The sequence below is a fragment of the Nanorana parkeri genome, unplaced genomic scaffold (assembly GCF_000935625.1).
Source record: "Nanorana parkeri isolate BGI_ZX_2015 unplaced genomic scaffold, ASM93562v1 scaffold1162, whole genome shotgun sequence".
In the NCBI taxonomy this organism is placed as follows: domain Eukaryota; kingdom Metazoa; phylum Chordata; class Amphibia; order Anura; family Dicroglossidae; genus Nanorana; species Nanorana parkeri.
In genome coordinates, this window is record NW_017307430.1 from 526,652 (window position 1) to 539,819 (window position 13,168).

Genomic DNA, 13,168 nt, shown 5'->3' on the forward strand with positions numbered 1-13,168 from the left:
CTATAGACAACGGAGGCTGGGCTGGGGAATTGATGTCGCCTTCGGGTGTCTACGGAGGTGGAAGGTCCCTGTAGAGAGAATTTCTCCGGCACTATCCCCGTCCTCTGTCTTCCTGCGCTGCTGACAATGACTACATTTCCATCTGGCCGTTACCTCTCACCTGCCGCCATCTCCCAGCTTTGTCTTCAGTGTCTCCCAATACATACTCCACCAGTCAATGGCGGAGTATAGAGCCTCCCCTCCCCTCTTCCACACTTTCTGCAAATCCTCCATATCCCTCCTCAGGAGCCTGTACCCACCTGCGCCGGAGCCTCCACGTCCCTCCTCAGGAGCCTCTCCGAGCCTCCACGTCCCTCCTCAGGAGCCTCTCCGAGCCTCCACGTCCCTCCTCAGGAGCCTCTCCGAGCCTCCACGTCCCTCCTCAGGAGCCTCTCCGAGCCTCCACGTCCCTCCTCAGGAGCCTCTCCGAGCCTCCACGTCCCTCCTCAGGAGCCTCTCCGAGCCTCCACGTCCCTCCTCAGGAGCCTCTCCGAGCCTCCACGTCCCTCCTCAGGAGCCTCTCCGAGCCTCCACGTCCCTCCTCAGGAGCCTCTCCGAGCCTCCACGTCCCTCCTCAGGAGCCTCTCCGAGCCTCCACGTCCCTCCTCAGGAGCCTCTCCGAGCCTCCACGTCCCTCCTCAGGAGCCTCTCCGAGCCTCCACGTCCCTCCTCAGGAGCCTCTCCGAGCCTCCACGTCCCTCCTCAGGAGCCTCTCCGAGCCTCCACGTCCCTCCTCAGGAGCCTCTCCGAGCCTCCACGTCCCTCCTCAGGAGCCTCTCCGAGCCTCCACGTCCCTCCTCAGGAGCCTCTCCGAGCCTCCACGTCCCTCCTCAGGAGCCTCTCCGAGCCTCCACGTCCCTCCTCAGGAGCCTCTCCGAGCCTCCACGTCCCTCCTCAGGAGCCTCTCCGAGCCTCCACGTCCCTCCTCAGGAGCCTCTCCGAGCCTCCACGTCCCTCCTCAGGAGCCTCTCCGAGCCTCCACGTCCCTCCTCAGGAGCCTCTCCGAGCCTCCACGTCCCTCCTCAGGAGCCTCTCCGAGCCTCCACGTCCCTCCTCAGGAGCCTCTCCGAGCCTCCACGTCCCTCCTCAGGAGCCTCTCCGAGCCTCCACGTCCCTCCTCAGGAGCCTCTCCGAGCCTCCACGTCCCTCCTCAGGAGCCTCTCCGAGCCTCCACGTCCCTCCTCAGGAGCCTCTCCGAGCCTCCACGTCCCTCCTCAGGAGCCTCTCCGAGCCTCCACGTCCCTCCTCAGGAGCCTCTCCGAGCCTCCACGTCCCTCCTCAGGAGCCTCTCCGAGCCTCCACGTCCCTCCTCAGGAGCCTCTCCGAGCCTCCACGTCCCTCCTCAGGAGCCTCTCCGAGCCTCCACGTCCCTCCTCAGGAGCCTCTCCGAGCCTCCACGTCCCTCCTCAGGAGCCTCTCCGAGCCTCCACGTCCCTCCTCAGGAGCCTCTCCGAGCCTCCACGTCCCTCCTCAGGAGCCTCTCCGAGCCTCCACGTCCCTCCTCAGGAGCCTCTCCGAGCCTCCACGTCCCTCCTCAGGAGCCTCTCCGAGCCTCCACGTCCCTCCTCAGGAGCCTCTCCGAGCCTCCACGTCCCTCCTCAGGAGCCTCTCCGAGCCTCCACGTCCCTCCTCAGGAGCCTCTCCGAGCCTCCACGTCCCTCCTCAGGAGCCTCTCCGAGCCTCCACGTCCCTCCTCAGGAGCCTCTCCGAGCCTCCACGTCCCTCCTCAGGAGCCTCTCCGAGCCTCCACGTCCCTCCTCAGGAGCCTCTCCGAGCCTCCACGTCCCTCCTCAGGAGCCTCTCCGAGCCTCCACGTCCCTCCTCAGGAGCCTCTCCGAGCCTCCACGTCCCTCCTCAGGAGCCTCTCCGAGCCTCCACGTCCCTCCTCAGGAGCCTCTCCGAGCCTCCACGTCCCTCCTCAGGAGCCTCTCCGAGCCTCCACGTCCCTCCTCAGGAGCCTCTCCGAGCCTCCACGTCCCTCCTCAGGAGCCTCTCCGAGCCTCCACGTCCCTCCTCAGGAGCCTCTCCGAGCCTCCACGTCCCTCCTCAGGAGCCTCTCCGAGCCTCCACGTCCCTCCTCAGGAGCCTCTCCGAGCCTCCACGTCCCTCCTCAGGAGCCTCTCCGAGCCTCCACGTCCCTCCTCAGGAGCCTCTCCGAGCCTCCACGTCCCTCCTCATGCCCCTGCACGTCTCTCCTCATGACCCTGGACGTCTCTCCTCAGGAGCTTTTATATCGCTCCTCACTAGTGATGGGCCGAACAGACCCGAGTTCGGTCAAATTCAAACTTTAGAACATGGAAAAAGTTCAAACTCAATGTAAGTCTCTGGGACCAGAACTCGGAAAAATGATTGTCCCCATTTTGAAGCCTTATATGCAAGTTATTGGTCAATAAAGGTGTATGGGGATCTGGGTACTGAGGCTCCTGAGGAGGGACGTGGAGGCTCCTGAGGAGGGACGTGGAGGCTCCGGCGCAGGTGGGTACAGGCTCATAGAGATGCCTCCTTATTGCTATTTTGCACACTATCAATCTGTACGGAATCCTAGAGGTGACATGCTGTTTATATGTATAAATGGTCCTGTTTTTAGATGCGTGGTATTGTCTTTTATACTTTTTTTTGTTAATCGTGAAATTATGTAATTAAATATGAATTTTACTATACAAGAACGAGTCACGTGACATTATGTCTAACCGCATTGTTTATGAGTCACCTACCAAGCCCCGTTTATTTCTTTTTTTTGTATTTACGAATATAGCAGACCTCACCTCCTCCCTATAATGTAAGGAAAGACAAAATTCGGTTCCACGTGTTTCTACCGGAACAATTCCCTCAGGAATCCCGCACTTTTATCTTCACCTAACGCTAGTCCATCATCCCAGCATAAGGCCCCATTCACATCGAGCGATTCGCAAATCGCGCGCAAATGCTTGCATTGAGCAAGCTAGGATCGCGGCAAAATCCGCTCCAAAAAGGGTCCCGCTGTAGCGACGCACGACCCGCGACAGCGACGGACAGGGCCCCATTGAGATGCATTGGAGAGCGATATGGCGCGGTAAATAGCCGCGATATCGCTGGAATTACCGTGCAATAAATCGCTCAGTGTGAATGGGGCCTAAGAGCCCCTCTATCCAATCAGACGCCGCTACGCGGAGGAATGTGTCATCCCTAAGCCTGATGAAGGGGACCCTGTGCGGCCCCCGAAAGCGCTTGCACTTGGGATGGCGATTGTCAAGTCATTAAATGGACTCATTCACTTTATTATTGGTGTGGTGCCGGTGCCATTGTTCTTGGATCTGTTGTTTAGTGCATGGTGCCGCCCGGGGTCACTACAAGCGCCCGCCTGGATTTCACAGGATTTGTTAAAGGAGAAGTACGGGGTCAGTGTTTTTCCCCATAGTTCTCCTTAGGGTAACGGGAGGACACAAACTAGCGTCCTCCCGTCACCCTAAGCTCAGTATATAGGGAGTTGTAGCTCGCGGTATACTGAGACGCAGCAGCTGAAACGGATCCCGACGTAGATGACGGGATCCGCCCAGCTGCGTGAGTGACAGCTGGCTCTGCCTATCTAGAGGCAAAGCCAGCTGTGCCCGCCCCCTCCCCCGTCCGTTCCGCCAGTCAGCGCTGGCGGATCGGAGCAGGGAGGGGGGAATCCAGGGAATCCAGCAGAGAGCCGTGACAGGATCGAGAGGTAAGCGAACGCGGTATGTGTTCCCGATCTACTGAGCCGACCTGTGACAGTCTCATTGTCAAACCCCAAATCATCAAATCGCATCAGACGGGTCATAGACTAACGTGAAATGACTCAGACGGGTCGCAGAGTCTATTGCTGGAGAGTACGACTGGGATGAGAAAAAAAGGAAACCGAATAACCCCGAACAGTCATTGGTGCACCTAGTCCCCCGATAGACCATAAACATGAGACGGAAGGCGACCCAGACACCACCATGTGTCACCGTCCTCCACCACTCTGCTCTACGCCCCACTTTCCAGTGAGACCACCTGGTGAGACCTACAGCATATGACGCACTAAACCTGCATGCCACCAGTACTACATCGCTGTATTGCATATATATATATATACAGGTGAAACTGGAATAATGAGAATATGGTGCAAAGTTCATTTATTTCACTGATGCAACTTATGCGGTGACACTAATATATGAGAGAGACTCATTACATGCAAAGCAAGATAGTTCAAGCCGTGATTTGCCATCATTGTGATGATTATGGCGCACAGCTCATGGAAACCCCAAGAACCCCAAATCCACAACCTCAGAAAAGTAGATTATTACATGCAATCAATAAAACACGGATTGTACATAGAACAATATCGGACCTCTGAGAAGTACCAGCATGCATATGTACTCAGTACTTGGTTTGGGCCCCTTTTGCAGCAATTACTGCAATTACTTTTGCACAATATTCTAATTATTCGAGTTTCACCTGTATATTAGGGCCGGTACTGATTAAAATTTTTGTGTTCGATTATCGAATTTTCTTTTAATCGATTAAATTTCGATGAATTATAACGCACATACAGATCCAACTGCATTGGCCTATACACATACAGCACAGCAATGAACTATACACATACAGCACAGCAATGCCCTATACACATACAGCACAGCAATGACCTATACACATACAGCACAGCAATGGCCTATACACATACAGCACAGCAATGACCTATACACATACAGCACAGCAATGGCCTATACACATACAGCACAGCAATGACCTATACAACTCATCGGCCCAAGTGGCTCCGTCGGCTAACGAAGGGGGGAGGAGTCTGGTGACGTCACAGACATCAACATTCCCGGACTCCTCCCCCCTTCCCTTCGTTAGCCGACGCAGCCACTTGGGGAAGGGGGGGGGGAGGAGTCCGGTGACGTCAATGTCACCGGATCTCCGACGGGACTCCCCGAAGCCGGAGGAGAGGCGAGTGTTTTCATTAGTGATCAAAGGAATTTTAATCGTTCAAAAATTTTAACAATTAATCGGGTAATTAATCGTTAATTTCCACAGCCCTAATATATATATATACACTGTATACGTTTATATGATTTTTCACCTCAGGTATATTTACAAACATCAGGTTTCTGGGCCCATTCACACCACAGCCAGGTCATCTCCAGTAGGGATGCACCGATACTAGTATCAGTATCGGTGCCAATGCCGAGTACTTGGGCGAGTACTCTTACTTGCCCAAATGCTCCAATACCTAGCCCGATACTTCCGGTAGTTCCTGATTGGTCGGGAAGCTGGCCAATCAGGAAGCCGGGTGTAATGACGCGGTGCCCGACTTCCTGATTGGCCAGAAAGCCGGCTCCATGCTTTCTCGTCACCTAGTGATGAGAAGCATGGGGGCGGCTTCCCTGCTAATCTGGAAGCCGGCTGGCGAGTCTTTACACGCCGCCCGGCTTACTGGCTAATCAGGAAGCCAGGTGGTAAGTCGTTACACGCCGCCTAGCTTCCTTAATGGGACTTCTGGTATCGTACTCTATACCGAAAAACCGGTATCAGCGCATCCCTAATCTCCAGACCAGATTGTTTCCTGATCCAAAATGCATCCTGATGTATCCCTATGCTATTTCTGGCCTCTGTTCACACCAGCGCAGTCCGTTCCAGACCAGACCAGACTAGAAAAATTACTGCATGTCACATTTTGTCTGGTCTGGAATGCACTGGAACTGCGGGCAGGTTCACATCATTTTCCAGACCAGATCCGGCCCGGAAAATGGTGTGAACTTGCCCTCTAGGTGGGAGTATTCGCTCAAATAAACACAGGGCTAGTTTCTGACAATAGAATACGCGGGTATAGTTCTCCATTGGGTTGGGGGAGTTTTGTAGGAGCATCACACCCAAGCTTCTCAACCATACAGGACCTTTTGACTCTACTGACCATAGATGCCATTCATGGTACTGTGCTGCCATCTAGAGTTGGAAAAGAGAGATACACCCATCATAGAAGCTGATGTAGTAGTATGCCGACCGGTGTGTTGGCTATCAACGTTCCTAAATTAAAGGCCAGCAGCAGAGGTCAATAGTGGGACTTCACTTGACTAGAGGATGACACTGAAGTCACTTGGAGAGAGGGAGAGAGAGAGAGAGAGAGAGGGGGAGAGGGAGAGGAAGAGGGAGAGGAAGAGGGAGAGGGAGAGAGAGAGAAACTGCAACAACAAACCATTTTCCAGGCAACAGTAAAAGCCGGAAGTCCTTCAATAAGGAGATTATGGACCAGCAATAACAGAAGCTAAGTGACTTTTACTGTCTTGCATGTAAACCATTGCATGTGCTAGGAAAGGATAGGTAGCGTGTGCATGTGTGCATTATTGTTGCAGTCTGTAACCCTAACCCATTTATGGAGATTGTGTGCATAGCATTGTTTGTATAGTAAAAGCACATTAATACAGCTACTGGGTCAGCTTCCTTTGGCTTTACTACAAAGCTGTAGAAGTTCAAAGCAAAACAATCGCCTAGTAAAAGGAGATCTCATGTTGGGGAAAACAAAGTGACTCCCCGGTCATCTGCTAGCATGGTGCGTACGTCAGATGTCAAAACAGAATACATTTCCTCTACTTCATGCCCCGATGACCCATTTAGACTCAGGGCCCCCAGCTGACCCTTTGGTCCTTGAATGATGGTGTCACCAAAGTGGAGGCACAGGCTCAGCTTCATGTACCGAGCAGAATGATGAATACTGAGAGATGGAGAGTAATACAGGAAGTGTTAACCACACAGAAAACAAATAACAGATGAGGTAACTCTTGTTTAGGTTCTCGGTTTGGAGATTTGCAGAGATAAGCGGTGACCTCTACATCTTATGTTTCCACCTAACAAAGACATTTCAGCTCGGCCGGAAATTGTGGCAAATGAATTATACAACTGAACGTTTTACCATTTATTTCTTGTATTTCCTCCTCCGACCCGAATGACCATTCTTACAGGTCTATGTCAGGGAGCAGCCGCACGGTATCCGGATACTTCAGCCCTGAATTGTCTTGTTTTAGGGAATTGTCACCACTTATGGATCATTCTGTCGGGGAAGTTCCACTTTAAAGACTAACATAATGTCAGGGGGGGTACGGCTGGGCCGTGAGTGGAACCCCTTGGCGGGGGCGGCAAGCCAAAGTCCGAGGTCGAGGTACACAGGCAGGGCCAGTGCTAGGTTTCCTGCCTACACAGGCACGGTGCATTTTTGCGCCCCCCCCCCCCCCCCACCCCCCTCCCCCCACGTTTGGGCTGTGTTTTTTAGGGCAGGCCAAAAGGGTCGGTAATCGGGAGTCCAAGCAAAGGGGCAGGAAGCGAGATGGGTTCAAGGCACAGGGGGCTGGGAGATCCCACCATAGAGGTAGAATAACTCCGCAATGAGCCAGGGCTCTGACTGGGCTTTTATAACCAGTGGGGGACTAAGACCACCCCCTGGCTGCCGAGGCAACAAGGAAGCCTCTCCATCCAGGAGCCAATGGCAAGAGAAAGGAAGAGGGTGTGTGCTGGGAACCTCCCCCAGCAAAGATCACACCTGGCACCAGTAATGGGGGCGCGGGCACTACGCGGGCGCCCCTGTGCATGCGCGCACAGCCTGTCCACCGCGCATGCGCACCCGCAACCCTGGCGGGAAGGAGAACCCGTGCCCTCCGCCGCACATGGCAACCCCCGAGGAGTGGTAAGACCCCCTGGTACCCTGACACATAATTATATTTAAAGTGGAGAAAAATATAGACATTTGCTTTGTAAACATCTAAACACGCCACCAAATATCATCACTGATGAAGAGTAAATAGGGGACGGAACCGGTTTACAGGAGGAGACAGTGTGTGTATATTAGTGACATCGGGAGTGGACTATGCGCATGTGTCCAGCCTCTGCACCGGATCGATTTTGCCGAGAGACAACCTGAACAACAAGAGAATCTAATGACCCGATTCTGATTGTGGAATACGATTAGTAAACGCCAACCAGGGAAACGTACCCTGAGAGGAGATTCCTCACCCCTGAGATGTGAATGTAAGGTTGGATTTGGAGGAACGAGGCCGACGCCGGGCCATTTTAGGTCTTTGTATCATTCTGAGCAGTGGCGGAGCTAAGGAACAAAGGGCCCTGGTGCGTCCGCACCGCCTGCACCGGCGGTAGTTCCGCCACTGATTCTGAGCTTCTATAGCAACCATTATCAGCCAGCATTCTATGGAACTCTAGGGTTCCTTCAGAGGTTGTCAGGGGGTTCCTCAAGCTGTGGCTGATGGACCTAGCATGCCATTTGATGGCACCCGCATAGCTCCAGGGCCAACGTCACACACGTCAACACCAATGATCTTTTAGCTGTCTGTACGCGATGCCACCACCGTTCCCACTGACCCCCAATGAATTGGTTTTAGCAGGGGTTCCCCAAGACCTGAACATTATTTCAAGGGTTCCTCTGGGACATAAGAAGTTGAGAAGGTCTGTTCTAAAGAATGGAATTTGACGGATCTGTTCTAGTGGAGATTAAACCAGCTAGAGATAAAAAGGAATGAAAGAAAAGACCAACAGGCCGGCCCGGATTCCCCACAAGGCCACAGAGGCCCGGCCTTGGGGCGGCAGGGCGCAGAGTGGCGGCAGCGGTGTCCTTGTGGGGAAGTTGCCCTCTCTACATTCAGTCCTGCTTTGCACATGTAGAGTGAGGGAAGCCGATTGTTCGTTTACATGTGATCTCGGCGATCGCTGAGATGACATGTAAAAGGTCTGCAGCCGGCCGGTCCGTCCTCCCCTCCCCCCTGCACTTACCTCTCCTCTGGCTCCGTCCTCCGCCGCCGAGTCCCGAGTCTCTCACTGCAGTGAGCAGAGCGGCCGGGTTATAAGTAACCCTGCCGCTCCGTGTAGTCAGTGAGAGGGGAGAGCTGCGCGTGCTGTGCCGTGCCGTGCTCTTCCTCTCTCACCCGTCACAGGAGTTCCAGCACAGCGCTGTGCTAGAACTCCTGTGTTGGAGGTGACGGGGGTCAATAAAGAGAACCTGTCACCTCCTGCTATCACATAGGGGATTGTTTTTTCCCTGTGTGATAGCAATAAAGTTAGGTGGAAAAAAAATTTAAATTGATTAAAAAAAATAAAATAATCTGAAATAATAAAATAAAAAGGTGATTAAAAAGTAAAAAATAATAAGAAACAAATGATTAAAAAATAAGAAAATAATTATAAAAAATATATAGAATAGAAACAGTAAAAAAAAATATGTAAACTAACCCGCCGCCCTGCCATCTGGCTGCCATTCTCCATTGATGGGAGAGGGGGCGAGGGGGGGTATTGCAGAACCTAGCCTTAGGGAGAGTAAATCCGGCCCTGCCAGCAGGATGGTGGGGCACCAGAGATGGTAACATCAGCTCCTGTGGTATTGGACAGGACTCCTCATACTTGACATTTATGGTTCCGTGGTAATGACAGTAACTGCGATGAATCAGAGTGCTGGGTAGTGATTACCGGTGATATACTTCATGTGAGTTCCGTCTAAAGCAGAACCTTTCAGTTATTAATGCCGTTTTAGAGGTAATTGCACATGTGTAATTTCCTGTCTGCAAAACCAAACTCCACTTCTGCTTGTACAGTAGATTTTCTCGCCAGATGGCTGAGTTTAGATAGCACGGGTTTGTGACAAGTTCACAATAAGGCTTTGCTCCATGTCCTCTGGTTACTGCCGATCATACGGCAGCTTGGCTTCTGAGTTGGTAGCTACACCTGCTACAGTTTTCCTTCTCATATAAAGTGAAACTCCACCATATCCCGGGCTTCACTTTTTGTATGGCCGTACATCACTTTCTGCTCCTGTCCCTCCTTGCTGAGCACCAGAGGCCAAAGCCTTAAGGTGCCCATACACTGCACGATTATCGTACGTTTTTTTAATCCCTTTACAACCATCGCAAGACTAAAGTCTTGCGATGGTTGTAGAGTGTATGGCCACCTTTAGGCTCGTGTCTCAGAATCCTTCTGTCACAGCTGTTACTTGTAGTTCTACAAGCATATACAGACCTCTTACCCCTGGTTCTGCAGGCATGCTGGGCTGTTACTTGTAGTTCTACAAGCATATACAGACCTCTTACACCTGGTTCTGCAGGCATGCTGGGCTGGTGCTTGTAGTTCTACAAGCATGTACAGACCTCGTACCCCTGGTTCTGCAGGCATGCTGGGCTGGTGCTTGTAGTTCTACAAGCATGTACAGACCTCTTACCCCTGGTTCTGCAGGCATGCTGAGCTGTTACTTGTAGTTCTACAACCATGTACAGACCTCGTACCCCTGGTTCTGCAGGCATGCTGGGCTGGTGCTTGTAGTCCTCCAGGCATTTGCTCTGAACCTGACTCACACTTGCACCAGTCTGGCAGCTTTAGGCGTCGGCCGACCTCCCCTGCTGATTCTTATGCAGCTTCTCGGCCAATCAGTGCAGTCCGCGTGTAGCCAATCCCTCCCTCTTCCCGTCTCTATTTAAACTCAGGGCAGCGAATGGCACAAGCCCAAGCTAGTTGCCGGGTCCCCCATTTGTGATTTACCCTGAATTCCTGGAAGTTTTCCCGTGTACCGAACCTTTGGCTTGTCCTTGGAAATCCCTGTCTACAGGCTGCCCTGTGCTTCGCTTTGTCCTTGGAAATCCCTGTCTACAGGCTGCCCTGTGCTTCGCTTTGTCCTTGGATATCCCTGTCTACAGGCTGCCCTGTGCTTTGCTTTGTCCTTGGAAATCCCTGTCTACAGTTTGCCCTGTGCTTTGCTTTGTCCTTGGAAATCCCTGTCTACAGGCTGCCCTGTGCTTCGCTTTGTCCTTGGAAATCCCTGTCTACAGGCTGCCCTGTGCTTCGCTTTGTCCTTGGATATCCCTGTCTACAGGCTGCCCTGTGCTTCGCTTTGTCCTTGGATATCCCTGTCTACAGTCTGCCCTGTGCTTTGCTTTGTCCTTGGAAATCCCTGTCTACAGTCTGCCCTGTGCTTTGCTTTGTCCTTGGAAGTCTTCAGCCTGTCCCTAACCTTTGATTTGTACCCTGTACCTGTTAGGTGAATTGGGTGGACCTAGGGATTGTGACCTGGGGTCAGCACGCAGCCAAGCCCATCTCCACCATCAGGAGCTCTGCCGAATACCGGCTGGCCCTTAGATTCCACATCCTGGGGGACCCCATGCCACCTACTCAGCATCCCATGCCACCTAATCGGCATTGCAGCACCCGGCCTTCCAGCTTTAGCTGACTTTCACTACCTAATTCAGTTCCCCTGCTTGTACTCCATCTCTGGGAGATGTCAGCCTACACTGCTCGCACCTTTTTCTAAGGCTGGGTTCACACCTAGGCGTATCGAATATGTTTGTCGCGAGATTTGCGGCAACAAAAGCGCGTTTCCGAAGGCTACATGGGCTGTATCCCCATGGAAACGCCCCACAAAAACGCCCCAAAGAAGCTCATGTGATGGTCCCATTTGTGAACATAAGATCCATCTTATGAGGAACGGACTTCTGCGGTATTCCTCGTTATCTACTATCCTAAAGAAGATATATGAGCGACCGCGTCTTGTCACCTTGTAAGCCCTCGTTCACACCTGAACGTTTTGTAGCGCGTTCTACGCTCGACGAACGCTCTACAAAACGGTTAAAAAATATAAATCCCATTGTATTCAATGGTCTCGTTCCCACCTTGGCCCACGCCTGAAAAGGTCCAGGTACTACTTTGGGCCATTTTGTTGCGCGTTTCCATTGGCATACAGCCAAGTAGCCTTCGGAAACGCGCGACGGTTGCGCGACAGACGCGCATATGCAATACGCCTAGGTGTGAGCGAGACCTAATGGAGGCTGTTTATGCAGCAGGCTCCCCGGTATGACCCATTGCCCCTGCAAATGAGGACAGAACGGAGATCATCCCGAAACGCAGAGAAACAAAGCTTTCTTAGAAGTATAGTTCCATGTTCCCCCTGCATTGTAATGACCTTTATTGAAGCTAGATCCAGGACCGCTCACTGCTACCAACATGCCATACTGGTGAACCTGCCGGCAGGAGACGAGCTCATGCTGCTTACTTCAAGCCTGTTAGCTGTTTTACACACATGCGCCTTAACAGCCACCATACAAGGTGAGGAAATCCTTAAAGGAGAAGTACGAGGTCAGTGTTTTTCCCCATAGTTCTCCTAAGGGTAACGTGAGGACACAAACTAGCGTCCTCCCGTCACCCTAGGCTCAGTATATAGGGAGCTACAGCTCATTGTATACCGAGACGCCGCAACCGGGACAGATCCCGACATTGCTGTCGAGATCCACCCAGCTGCGTGAGTGACAGCTGGCTCTGCCTATCTAGAGGCCAAGCCAGCTGTACCCGCCTCCTCCCCCGTCCGATCCACCAGTCAGCGCTGGAGGATCATGGAGGGCTGGGCAGGGAGCCGTGAGTGACAGTCACTGCTCTCTGCAGGGACAGGATCGAGAAGTGAGCGAGCGACGTTATGTGTTCCCTCACTTCCCGATCTATTGAGCCGACGTGTGACAGTCTCATTGTCACACGTCGGATCCAACTAGGAGGTTGAGTGAAAATCACACCTCATAGTTCTCCTTTAACCCCTTCATGACTGAGCTTGTTTTTAGTTTCTGTTGGTAAATGACGGACACACTTGTTACATTGTTGCTGTGCGATTCTTCCACGTCGGGGATATACTTTCTTACAAAGTGCACCCGCACATGTGATATATTGTATGTTAGAGGACAGATAGGGCGACATATTTATATCACATATGTGTGTCTAACGCCTCACTTAGGACAAATAAAATATAAAAAAAAGAGGAAAAAAACATAAAGAAAAACACTTTTTTCCCAGTTTTGATTTGTAGTATTTTTTACAAAACCAGCGCAGCTAAAAATGCAATAAATACCGTTCATTTATTTCTCATTTATTTTTTTACACTTTTCACTATTTTTTAAATACTTTTAACATTTTTATTTTATTTAACCAGTTGACAGCCGCGGTGTTACACCCCCTTCCCATCCAGGCCATTTTTCAGTATTCAGCGCTGCGGTACTTTAACTGACATTTATTCCGTCATGCAGCGCTGTACTGACATTAATTTTATCCCCCTTTTTGGGGACAGATAGAGCTTTCTTTTGGTGGTATTTATTCACCACTGCGGGTTTTATTTTTT